The following is an 11,011-nucleotide window of genomic DNA, read 5'->3' as shown; positions in this document are numbered from 1 at the left end:
CAAAAAAAAAAAAAAATCCCTAATTTTCGGGTTAAGAAAGTAACCCAAAATCCACATTTTTCCATGATTAAAATGAAGCGCCACTAATACATATACATACAGTGTGTGTGTGTGTGTGTGTATGCATGCATACCTTGGAGTAGCAAGAGGCATAACCCCATGCCACCGCCCCTGCTGCTGCCAGTGCAGCATGGGGCTCATAGCAGCAACAAGGAGCTTTCTCACGTGACCCTGCTCTGCCCTTCTGCATGGGGTCCTGCCCACCAAGCTGGGAAGGCCCAGGGGGAGGGCAGCAGGTCAGGGAGCCTAAGTCTGCACCTGTCCCCACCCCACCTCATGCACAGATGTGGGGGGCATGGGTTCCCCCTGCCCTCTGGGAATGCATGCAGTGGCAGGGAGCTGGCTCCATTCCCTGTCCCCTGGATGAGCCTACCAGGGCCTTGTGGCAGCCCCAGCCAACTCCCTCCCTCCCTCCCTCCCTCCCTATGGGGATCCCAGTTCTCTCCCTCCCCGCCACCCAATGTAAGTGTGGGAGCTGCTCTCTAGGCTGCCTGGCAGCCATGTGCATATACATGTATATGGCACCCCTTGCCTGACTGCCCTCCTTCCAGTCCCCCTAGCCTCTTGCAGGCTGCAACTCTGCCAGTCTGCAAAGGGCTCTTTGCAAAATAGGAAAATCTGCATTTTTCTTTGTTAAAATGAAAAATCCGCATTTTGCTTGGGCAAAATAGTAAATCTACAGTTGTTTCTGTTTTTCCATGAGAAATGGAAAACCCAGATATCTGTTAACTACTGTTCTCCAGAAGCCTCCTGTGTCTTATGCATCAGAGTCCCCACACTTAAAAATGATGGTGGAGGTGCTTGAACTGAAGCTTATCAAACGAGCTTTAGTTGAAGCACCCCGCCACCATTTTTAAGCTCAGGGATGCTGATACGTGAGATGCTGCAGTGTTTTAATTTAGAGCAGCTCTTGCAGCCACTCTAATTAAAGCACTGGCCTCCCCCCCCCGACCATGTGTAAAAGTGCCCTTGGAGACTGTAAAAGTTCCACCAAAAAGGATTTGGCCATTTTTGAAAATGAAGTTTTCTGAATCTGTTTGCTTTTGCTTTATCTAAAACTCTCAAAGGATACCTTTATTGCCTCAAGAACTGTAAAGTAGAAAGTTAAAATTTATCAGAAAAGTGATATTCATTGCCCTCCAGGAAAATCTGTCCACATTTGATCAGCTTATTAACTGCAAAAATTGCAACTTGCAGATGTATAGTAAATCTTGTACAGTTAGAACATACACACATGAACAGCTGATGTAAGGTAAAAATGGTCTGAGAAGGACCAGGCATCTGTTTCTCCATCGTACCTGCCCTGCAGCAGAAAAAGAGGGAAGCTACCCTGGGTGCTTCTTATTTTATTGGGATAGGATCATGTACACAAGAAATTATCGCAAACAGTTGATGTGTTGTAACAATCTTCACCCCATTCCGTTTACTTCCAGTTACTGTCTTGTTTCTACATCCCATCCCGTCCCCACCAAAATCAACTTCTCCTGCACTTGCTCTCCATACTAACATGCTTCATTAAGTGATTTGCTCATCTTACCCAGTTTGACCATTAATTCATATGTGCTTCTGAGAACAATTAAACACTGTTGTTATGGAAAATACTTTTCTAGAAATGAGCAATCATTTTTCCATTAGGAAGAATGAAGAAACTAATCTCTTCTGTTTACAGATTTTTGCTTGCTCCACTTGAAGGTGAATTCTTTTTTTTAAAACCAACTTCCTTGTGGCTATTTTCAAGCTGTGTTCACTGCTTGATACAAATGCATTGTTTAGGGCTTGGTTAAATTTGTTTGAATCCATTTAATTCAAGTGCATACTCTTCTAAAATCTTTATTGTCAACCCCTTCTTCTATAGGCTGTACTACAAGCTTTGAGAAGTTTTAAATTAATGTTTTGTTGATTTTTTTTGTTTTGTTTTGTTAATATTCATAAGGATACATAAAAGATGTATACCCAATATATTCTGTTAGCTATTGTCTTACAACCCAGGATAAAGCTTACTTATAGCCTATTAAAAAAGTCTGCCTGAAACAACATGCATCACAAGTAATAACAGAATAGCTGATTGTAGGAATTAGAGCATGCCAATGTCTGATAGGACTGAATCCAATATTTAATTAATACTTCAAATAAAGTCTGCCACAATTCTAATCACAATCAAAAGAGAATCTCATTCTTTCATTTCTTCTTGTTCTGCTTTGAGTCACTGCTGGCTGTTAATTTCATTTAGCCTTTTCAATTATTGTGGAGTAATGCTGCAGAGAGCTGCAGATATGGAGTGAAGTGGTAGAGAATTACTTTTGGGGTCTTGGGTTCTTCAAATCAGGTTAGGGTGGGCATGTGCTGGCAGAGCAATAAATTGCATCCATATTTCTGATACTATTGTAATTAATGTAATGATGACAATTCTTCAAGCACATTACTATGACAAGATAGTTATGAATCTCTCTGGTTTCTACCCCAGGGCAAAAATTCAGAGTTCATCTTAAGTTCTTCTTAGTGTAAGGTTAGTATAAAGGTAGTGACTAAAAATATTTGTTATATCTATGATGTAATTAAAGGTGATGTATAAGGGTCAGAAGAGAGGTGTTCAGATGTATTGGTCTTTTTGCTTCAATCAGTGAGTGGGCCTACATCATATGTCTACCTCTGTCTAGGTAGGAAATATATGGATGCACAAAGTTGGGTACTGTGGCCCTTAAGAGTTTGGTCTGAGCTGACAATAGAGTTACTTAGGTTTTCTGTATTAAGTTACATTTATAGAGTATTAGCAGGTTGGAAGGGACCTCTTGAGGAGGTCATCTAGTGCAACCCCCTGCTCAAGAAACCATTGTCCTTGACTAAAGCATCTCAGTTAACTGTCTGTTTAACTTGATCTTGAAAGCATCTAAGGATGGAGATTCCACAACCCCTCTAGGTAGCCTGGTCTAATGCTTAATCACTCTTATGGTCAGAAAGTTCTTCCAAATATTCAACCTAAATTCTGCTTGCTGCAATTTAAAACCATTGCTCCTTGTCCCATCTCCTGTGACCACAGAGAAACAGCCTGCCTCCATCCTCCACACAACCACCATCTAGGTATTTGAAGACTGCTATCAACTCTTAGACTTTCTTAGACTAAATAACTTTAGTTCTTTCAGCCTATTTTATAAGTCATGTTTCAAAAGCCAGTAATTATTTTTGCCACGCTCTGCTGGAACTTTTCTAATCTGTCCACATCATTTTTGAAGTGTGGGGCCCAAAACTGGATACGAACTTTTAGGTGAGGCCTCACCAGTGTGAGACTTGAGTGTGAGAATCACTACCCTTCATCTACAAGTGTCACTCCTGTTGATTATAGCCCAAAATGCTATTAGCCTCTTTGTTTTGCAACAAGAGTACACTGTTGGCTTATATGCAGTGTTATGAATCCATTGTGACTCCCCTCTTCCCTGATCCTTTTCTTCCGTACTATAGCCTAGCCAGTCCTTCCCCAATCTGTTTCTTCCGTACTATAGCCTAGCCAGTCCTTCCCCAATCTGCATGAGATTGTTCTGTCTCAAGTGCAGGACTTCAGTGAGCATGGGGATAAGACCTCTTTTCATGGAGTTGATGCAGCATCTCATGGTTGTCACAACAATCATGGGCCTGCTATGACCATAACATACCTGTATTTTGAGGCACATACCTTTATCCTGAAGTGGGGAAAGACTTATTTCTTTAGTCTGCAAACAGAGCTATAATTCTCAGTCTCACTATTTCCCCTGCTGTCAGCAAACCTATGTAAAACCTACTAACAAAGTGTCCTTTTCTCTCTAGCATGGATTCACAGGGAGGATGATAACTTCTTATTGCTACCAGTGACTCAGTCAGCTGAAATGGCTAAAGGCTTGATCAGAGGATCTAAAGGTTCCTGCCCTGCTGATGATCTATGTTAGTATCAGAGAAATGTGACATGATGGAATTTTTTAATTTTTCAGTTTGTTTAAAAGCCTATGAAATTGCATTAAAAACCAAAAATGAAAAGAGAGAGGTAGCTAGCTGTGTTAACCTGAAATCAGGCAGGCAGATAGAGATGTACCTTATAGACTAACTGAAAGCTTATGTTGAAACCATTATTAAGGCTGCAAAGTAAACCACTTGAAAATTAGGAAGTGCCAGAATTAAAGTTTTCATGCAAATTTAATTAATCATCCTTGCATGTGCTATTTTATCTATAGCATCCCTGCCTCATTCAGTGCACAGGATGGATGGCACCCCAATTTTCATGAGTATCCCAATATTTTATTTTATTGTTGTTCAGTTTGCAGCCTATGCCTTATTTACTACACACTATTCAAACCCTTCACTGAGGACTGAATTATTAATTTCCTCCTCAGCTCTTCAGTTCAGGAGTTCAAAATCATGAATTAATTTATTTTTGCAATGCCCTAATGAAGTGAAGGGTTGACTATGGCCATCAAGGTAGAGGCCAAAGCATAAATATATGAAATCAAAAGTATCCACCATGTTTGAGCACTCAGGTTGAGATGCTGAATGCCTGGTTCTTTTCAAAAGACCTAGCACTTCACATGCTCAAAGTACAGGCTGCATTGCTTTCACTTGCAGTTGTAGGTGCCCATTGTTCTGCATAGGGTAAAGGTAAGACTTCAGGGTCTCAAGCCAGGCACCAGGAAAAGGCAAAATTTGCTATTAGGTAATGGCCTATGAAAAGTTTTTGATTTAAGTGACTTCTTTTGTGTTACTTTAGGGGTTCTGGGAGAGGAGCTGTAATGAAATCCAAATGTCCAGAATAGCATTCAGCTGCCTTGCATATAAAACCATTTTTTTCTTCCTGCGGTCCCCAGTGTCATTTATTGTATATCTTCTAACTTCTGAGGAAGGGGCTTTGCAGACACAGTTATGGTTCATAACCAGAGCAAGTCCATGCTGTGTACAGAATGAGGCAGGAGTGTTGTGGAAAAAACTCATAGGTAATTATATAATTGAAGACTGTATTTTAATGCGTAGACCCAAGGATGCCACATTAAGGTTACCTCAGTATCCTTCACTCTGGCATTTTCTATCTTTTTAAATTAATGATTCTGCAGCCTTAATAATGTTCTTTTAACATAGGTTTTCTTGTATGGATTTTTAACTACTCTGCTGTTGTTTTTTTTATAGGTATAATCCAAGGTGGTGACTTAGAAATGATAACACTGTATGAGTTGGGATCTAGCAGTTTGCTGTCCACAATTTTTTCTGCTATGTACTTTTTTTCTTATACTGTTTAGATTTAAATATTAGGGACTGTGGGTTGGGCTTTTCATGGGAGGCCCTTCTATTATGAAATTTGGTTGTCTGACAGAATGCAAGTATACTGATACACTAGAAAGCTAATCTTAACTCACATCAGCCCTGCGTTGCCTGCTATCATATTAGTCTGATTGGCTAGTAAGCTGGTTATTGTCTTTTTTTAAAGACTTCAGAAGTACTGCCTGCTTCTAAACCGTAACAGATATTTAAATTGGTACTCCTATACCTCTTTGGTAGGCTTGCCACAAGGTAAGCCCCACACTCTCCCTAAGTTCCATTCTGATTCCCTCCCTTGTCCTAATCTGTTCCTTTTTCTGCTTCCTGCCCTATCTGCTTCTTCGTTCCCTCTTTCTCCCAGATCTGCTGTGTGCCATGCACAAAGGCTGCCTGTGCTACTTGTTTCATGTGTGCTGTGGTTTGGCCACACCTGTCCTATAAATTGACTTATGTTTTCAGTCTTTCTGTCATCTTAACCCAAGAATCGTCTTGATCAGAAGAGTGCCTTTCTTTTTATTGTTTTACGGTGCACAGACCAGTAGTTCTCATCCTTTTTAGAGCCCATGCACCCCTTGATAGACTCCAGGCACCTCTTGGAAAATGTTAGCTCTTCATTTTCACTTGATTTTTGGCTGCAGAAAAAAAAAAACGAAGCAGTTCTTTGATTGCGAAGAACTTGGAAAGACCACAACAAATTAGACTGGTTTTAACACTAGGCATTCATATCTGAAATCTTCGGGTTTCTCTTGTGAATCGTATCTAAAGATCTAACTGTACTAACATTGTGTGGCACTCCACAACTTCCTTGAAAGAATCTTGTGGCACCCCAGGGTGCCATTGACCTGTGATTGAGAATTACTGGCATAGATGTGCCATATTTGAAATCAAACATAAAACGGTTTCATTTTTTGGTTGATTAGTAGGGATTGATTAGTAAGGATAACTAAAGATTATAATTAAAAGTTATCCTTCTGGAAAGAGGTAAAGAAAGCACATAATGTAAGAAACTGGAAAATAAAGATATTAGATGCTACCTACTGTTGTCTTTTCTAGATCATGTAGTGTCTGTTGCGCAAGACAATGACGCTGGTATCGGGCTTTGGGTGAAACACCTTTTCTGACTCACCTGAGCTCATTTCTTGTTTTATCTTTAGTGTTGCTTCATATGGTTTAAAAGCAGTCAGTTGATGCAAAACACTAATCCTGATTTTAAAAATATAAACCACAGACTGGATAGTATCAAATTATGTTCCTGTGAATTTTTATAAACAGATGAGTTTATTAATATGGACACCAGATTACCCCTTTGTTTAACCAAACCTAAGTATTCATGGTCAGTTAGAATCTTAACAATGTGATTGACCAGTGGCTGATGCTTCTTGTGCCATTTTGATAATTTAGGGTTTAGTAACATCAAGTAACAGGGTTTGATCAGCTACAATAAAATTAAGTTCTAATTAATATTTTTTTCAAGAAGGCCATATTAACTAAAACCAGGATTTCCAAATATTGTTCAAGGGATGGTTTCATGGCAGCTTGCCCAAGAGCTGCACCTAATTTTGCATAAAATTGAACAGATTGCAACTACCTTATGGCCAAATCCAGCATTGGCATAAAGCCAGAGCTGTTCTGTCATTTTCCAAAGTAGTTCCATCATGAATCATGTTAATGATGAGGGCAGCTATAATTGTTATTAAGTCACTAGGTTTTGCTTTAAGAATCAGTGCACTAAAATACAAAGACTATGCAATTAGCAAGTGATGGGGAATAACACCGTGCAAGCAGTAAATTACTGGTAATTATGGATAGTGTTAGGAAATTACTACCTTGAAAAGCACTAGGTTATTCTGTTATACAAATGAATTTGTAAAAATGGCATAATGGAACTCTGTGTTCATTACGCATCTGTGGTTTGCAACTAACATTTGCAATATGTTTTTGAGGAGTTTTTCTCCTCTCACTGGAGCCCTGTAAATTCAGCACACACTCTAAAAGTCCTGTTTGGGTTGCCTTATGTACTTCTGCCAATATTAAAGGTCCTGGAGGCCAAATTGGCATCAGTGGCAAATACATAGCTTCACTAGTTTACAGCGGGATTAGTGTCTTTCCCTGAGTGAAAATATGTATTCTTACAACAATGTACAGCAGGTGAGTTAGGGAGATATTGCATATCTATTGAAGTAGATTATAATACAGTTAGTGGCACTTCAGATTATACATCCGTTATACACTGTACAAATCTGACACAGTAACTGAGATACAGTAAGTAGCCCTCAAGTCCTGTTTTCTCAAGTAATTTATATACAAGATCTTTTTAAGGGTGCTGTGATATGTCTAGTGATTCTGTTTTTATTAAAGTAAATCACAGACTTGCACAAGATACCAAGTAACTGTAAACAGTGCTGCTTTTGATGGCCAATTATTTTATGAATGGCTTCATTTATACTAATTATAGGTTAGGATGGCTCATATTCACATTACTTTGCAATATGACACTGAGGTCATGCTTATAACGATAACAGCTATCATCAGCAGTTTACTATGTTGATTTCAAAGCTGAAGTCACAGCCGAAGTGAAGTACTTTTATATATGGACCCAAAGAAAAACTAGTCAGCCTTGTGCCCTGCAGCCTCTAAATGTTGATGCTTATTTCATTTTTCCTAACACAGACAGTGGTGTGTGATTAGACCAATCTGATGAGCATAGCAAAGATGTAGAAAATATTAGTTTGCTTGTGTGGGACATAAAAAGAACTCAGAACACTAGACTAAGATGAAAAGTACAGGAAACCAAAGCAGACCCATGTGAGTAGGGGCCTTCTGTAACTGTCTTTTAGATGTGGGGAGGAAGGGAAAGGGGTTTATGCAGAAGAGCTCACCCGGGTAGTGCAGGTGGAGTCCGCACCCCCCCTCCACCCATGTGGCCAACAGCTGCCCCCACTATCTGCACATGGGGCCAAGCCCTGGCCACTCCCACCCAGGGCAGCCCATGCCATGCTTCTCCTGGCCCTGGCCCTGGCCCCAGCCCTGGCTGGTGTGTACAGCTTCCCAGCAGGATTGGTCTTGGTGTGGCTACAGCTGCCTGGGTGCTGCTTGGGTCCCCCTTGCCTCCAGCAGCGGCTCTTCCTTCTCTTCCTGCTCCTGCTGTGCCACTCCAGGCCATGGGGGAAGCTGCAGCCAAGTGGCTTCTGTACTAGTGCACAAGGTTTCAGCTCCAGTTCCAGGTCCTGGCTGCCTTCTATCCACTCGGCCACCCGCAGGTGGCTGCCCATTGCACAGGGTGGGTGGAAGGTGACCAGGAACTTGAGCTGGAGCCTCACGTGCTAGGCCAAGAGCCTTCCAGCTGGAGTGGCCCCCCACGTGAAGCGGAGCAGCAGGGGCAGGAGGAGGAGGAGGAACCACTGGAGGTGCAGGGGAGCCAGTACCTGGGTGGCTGCAGCTGGACCAGGAGAAGCCCAGCCATGTCAGGAAGCTGTGAAGGCTGGCCAGGGCCTGGCCAGTGGGTGCAGGTGGAAGCATGGCATGGGCTGCCTTGGGCAGGAGTAGGTGGGGATCAGCTCCATGAGGAGCACCATGGAGGCAGCCATGGGTCAGATTTAATCAATTGGTGGGTGCCTACCTGCAGACTGGAACCAGTCAGTTGGTGGGCTAGATTTGGCCTGTGGGCTGTCTTTTGCCTGCCCCTGGGCTAGAAGTACCTTGAGGTATGTTGTAGCACCCCCTAACTGGTTATGGTCTTCTGGGAGCTGTAGCAAGCTGCCATAACTAACATCAGCTCAGAAACTAGAAATAAGGGATAATATTTTAATATCAAAGGGCAATTAACCACTGGAATGGCTGAGCTAAATATGATACAGATTCTGTGTTGTTGGAGTCTTTCTATCATGATTAGTTGCCTCTCTACTCAAAGTTAACCAGAAGTTATGGGCTTGATTCAGGAATTAATGCATTAGATTTCATGGCTGGTGTATGCAGACCACATTATTATAATAACATGTTTAGATTTTGTGAAAGTTTAACTCTGTTTGTTATGGTTTTACAAAGCTTGGCTTGATGACCTTTTGCATATGACCTCAATGCTTTTTTACCCTGACTTACTGTAATACATTCTCAGTGTTAATTCAGTCTTCATACAGTGTGTGTCTAAGTTAACAATAAACCCAGATGATTCCTCTGTGGTTCCAACAGTGCTTGTTATCTTTTTTTATTCCGTTAGATTACTCTAAAGGTTGACAGTTATGGATTTAGCAAGACTTTCTGGGCCAAATATTATCTTAAACTGCTCACCAGTTTGTAGGTACAGTTTGTGAACTTGAAGGATAACATTTAGATATCTAGTTATTGTATTTAATATCTACAGTTAAGTAACTGGATATCTGAATGCTGGCATTTAGGAATGCAGTCTTTTGAGGAGGTGATATTCACCACAGAATTTGTATAAACCAGAATTAAAGCTGTTTTGTGTGGGAGGAGAAATAAATAATGAAACCTTGTTTTTTACATTTTACAGACTCACCAAAATCCAAAATGTTTCACAGGGGCTGGTCAGTTTCATAGAAATTCTGAGAGGACCAAGCTATGGTTTAGATGGAAGCCTGGTTGTTTCCTACCATCTTGCCCATTTGTTTTTATTCTATTTTAATTAATTTATTTGTTTTTAGCAGCTTGGACGTCCAAAGGCTGGAACCACAGTGCAACTAACTTCAGGACATCAACACTGAGTAGACTGCCTAAGGGACAAGGCTCCATTTCTTTTCTCAGGGAACTAAAAAATGTTTGCCTTTCTTTCCAAATAAGAACAAAATCAAATTTCAAATTCTCCAAAATGGAAGTACCTTTCTCCACCCAACTTTAATTAGAAACTGCGTATTTTGAATAATTACACTCGTATGATATTGCTTTAATCCCAATAGGTTTTTGTTGTCCAAGTACTAGTAGTTGATTACGGAACAGAATTATATCTTCTGCAAAAGTCAACCTACATTTTCAAATGGATCATGGGATAAAAGCTGCCATGTAACTGCAAAATGCTGTCTTTATTTTTTTATATTCCAGTTAAAGCCCCAGTTTGAGTTACTACCTGTCTGTGTATGCCTAGGCAAGAGTATGGAGGAGCAGTGGCTGCCCTAGACTTACCGTCTCCCCTTTAAACCAGTGAGTCAGAGTCCAAAAGCCAGACTGAGTCCAGACATTCAGTGCCTTAATGGTTGTAGGTTCTGCCAGAGAGCAACAGATTAGAGCCACTGTTGACAGCCTAACACCTCAGTGAGGACACGTTTCTGCCAGGGTGATGTCCCTTAGCCTTTTTCCAACCAAGTGGTACCTGCAAGGCAGGTGTTTTGAAGTGCCCTATACTTGCCTTATGCTGGATGTTGCAACACTGTAGTATTATACAGGAGCTACCCCACCACAAGTGTGTGAATATATCTGTATACACCACCCCCCAAAAAGTAAATGTCATGTAAATAATTTAGTTCTTATTTATCTCTCATCTATCCATCAGTTCCAGCTTCAGACGGGTAGGTAGGTTTAACCCAGTATATTTTGTGAAGACAAAAATGTACAAATTAGCTAAATGTAATGAGTACTACGTATTTCTTTAAGGAATAAAGAGGAAGTCATTAAAAAGGGGGCTGCTACTTACTGAGCACAGAAATTGAACCTCAGTAGAGTATGTGCA

The 11,011-nt window shown here is 40.9% G+C and overlaps 1 protein-coding gene across 3 annotated transcripts in view; it reads left to right on the top strand.

Annotated features, from left to right (window-relative positions):
* MAP3K15 (mitogen-activated protein kinase kinase kinase 15) overlaps positions 1–11,011 on the top strand; it is a 180,963-nt gene that overhangs the window by 57,141 nt on the left and 112,811 nt on the right. The window contains exon 1 of one of the 3 annotated variants that reach the window (XM_019524661.1): positions 3,904–3,972. The exons of the other annotated variants lie outside the window; for them this stretch is intronic. The gene's annotated coding sequence lies outside the window, so the exon portion shown is untranslated. Of the gene's footprint in view, positions 1–3,903; positions 3,973–11,011 lie in introns of those variants that run through there. 3 annotated transcript variants of the gene reach the window in all.

This window comes from Gavialis gangeticus, unplaced genomic scaffold (assembly GCF_001723915.1).
Source record: "Gavialis gangeticus isolate Ggan-Ray unplaced genomic scaffold, GavGan_comp1, whole genome shotgun sequence".
Taxonomy (NCBI): Eukaryota; Metazoa; Chordata; order Crocodylia; family Gavialidae; genus Gavialis; species Gavialis gangeticus.
Note: the sequence above shows the minus strand (reverse complement) of the source record. Positions and strands in the feature narration are given on the sequence as shown.